The 2,111-nt window shown below is 29.3% G+C and overlaps 1 protein-coding gene across 1 annotated transcript in view; it reads left to right on the top strand.

Annotated features, from left to right (window-relative positions):
• Window positions 1–306: 306 nt before the first annotated feature.
• Window positions 307–2,111, top strand: part of LOC108766512 (uncharacterized) — a 17,737-nt gene continuing 15,932 nt past the window's right edge. The window contains exon 1 of the mRNA XM_018515849.1: window positions 307–532. The gene's annotated coding sequence lies outside the window, so the exon portion shown is untranslated. The remainder of the gene's footprint in view (window positions 533–2,111) is intronic.

Below are 2,111 nucleotides of genomic sequence, written 5' to 3'. Positions count from 1 at the left end.
ACTTCAACGCCGTTATACAAAAATCGACGTAAAGATATACGTTTAATAAAAATATACAAACGAATTAAACCGTGAAATATTCGATACATTTTATTGTGCTATTGATAAAATAAATTTTGGGCATTTTATCAATTGAAATATCTCACTTTTATATTTAGATTAGAATAGTGTACAACAGCCTTAATGTGCACTGAGTGCGCACCAGTGCAATCAGTGAAATACGCTATAGTTCACATCATTTATAAAATTGATGTTGGTGCCGCTAGTGTATGGTGGCTTTCGAGTGTCACGCGAAAAACGCCGGGATGGTCTCTCTCAAGTTTTTCTGTGCTCGCGTTTTCGTGATGATAATAAATTTATGAGTCTCTATTCGTCTCACCGCGATCTTTTGACCGTAGTAGATCACACTCAGGATAAACTGGAAGCTTTTCTGACACCTCGCCATAATAATGTGCGAGCTAATTAAAATGGATAGTTGAACGCAATGATGACACGATGCGAATTGACGTGCCGGTGGATCGAAATATGAGAGGTACGTAATGTGTATGGGCGATCAATAAATTATTTACGCGGGGAAAATATTTCATTTATTTCGAAGCAAATGTTTGTCACGACAGAATCGTCTGCATTGGGAACCAACGCATGTTATTTTGCTACATTCTCGATATTTTTCCGATTCTGATCATTCGTATGTTTTTTGTATGTGTATTTTTGTGATATCGTAAATCGTAAGGAACATGACGAGAATCATGTTATTGAATCTTCGGTTCGCGTAAAGGAGGCCACGGCAGCGTCGCTTCGCTTTGGCTTAGCGCCGAGACACTACCAGTGTCTCCAGATATCTATTGAAATTTACCTATTATTTTTCACTGTAGGGAGTTTCAACTGTAAAATTCAGTTTTCTACAAACAGGCGACAAAGAATCATTTACATAAAGAATCATTTTAAGAACAGAATTAAGTTCTTTCTCTCTTTCTATCTCTTAATTTCCCTTTTTTTTATTTTATAAAAGCATGAGTTAAATTTTTTTACTTGAAGAGATAAAGGTTCAAGATTAATTTCAAATTAGATTGCATTAAATTGAATCCCGTATCTTTCTTTATTTTCTTGTATGTTATGTTTTAACGCTTCTTGAAAGACAATTGCGATTTTATTATAATAATTTAATACCAATGGAATCATTTTCATTTTTTTAAATAGAACAATATGTTTTTTAAACAAATTCTTTTAATCGCATGCGCATTCTGCTTGTACTAAAGTGAAAGTTGAAATTGATACAGCAGCAGGGTGTAATCCAATTTTTATATTCTATCATAATGAAATTATTTATTTTATATATGTAAATATACATATATATATATACATATATACATATTAATATAAATAATTGATTAAATAGAATAAATTAAATCTTGAAGCTGGAGTCAAATTTTCATTAAGTTTAGAATCAGTTCTTTATTTGATACTGATAAAGAGGCATTATGTATTTAACTGTTGACGAGTAAAAACATCTTACAATTTACTTCAAGTTAACTGAATTTTATCTAAATACTGCGTATGTTTATTTTTTAAATATATTTTTTAAAAAAATTAATAAACAATTTATTAAGATAATTTCTATAATGGTTGAAGCTGGATATTAGGTACTTAAATATTTTTGTGTGAATTTATATACTACATATGTAGTCATTTGAACTGTGCGCCGAATTGATTTTTCAGACTTAGAAATGCAACTGAACTGTAGTAATATCACAAATTAAATTCAAAATGTAATAATAAACAAATTAAATTAACAAGCAATTTAATAATTTAGTACAATTGACATTATTTTAAGATCTTAATGTACTGAAAATCTGTAAATAAATTTAAATAATTGTTTTAGTTATTAGAGAGTACATGTCTTGTAACTGTTGTAAAGAAAGATTGCTTTAGAAGTTTAGACTGATAGAGTGTTAAAATAGAAAATTTTATTTTTCCTTGTATTAGGTGTTAAACTTAATTCCTGCCATTTTTCGTCTCCAAAATTGATTTGTTTCGAAGGGAAGATGAATGAATACCTTAATCAAAGTAATTTCTTCCATTTTCTACTTTATTACTAATTAATAATACTT

Source organism: Trachymyrmex cornetzi, unplaced genomic scaffold, assembly GCF_001594075.2.
Source record: "Trachymyrmex cornetzi isolate Tcor2-1 unplaced genomic scaffold, Tcor1.1 scaffold602, whole genome shotgun sequence".
Taxonomy (NCBI): domain Eukaryota; kingdom Metazoa; phylum Arthropoda; class Insecta; order Hymenoptera; family Formicidae; genus Trachymyrmex; species Trachymyrmex cornetzi.
Note: the sequence above shows the minus strand (reverse complement) of the source record. Positions and strands in the feature narration are given on the sequence as shown.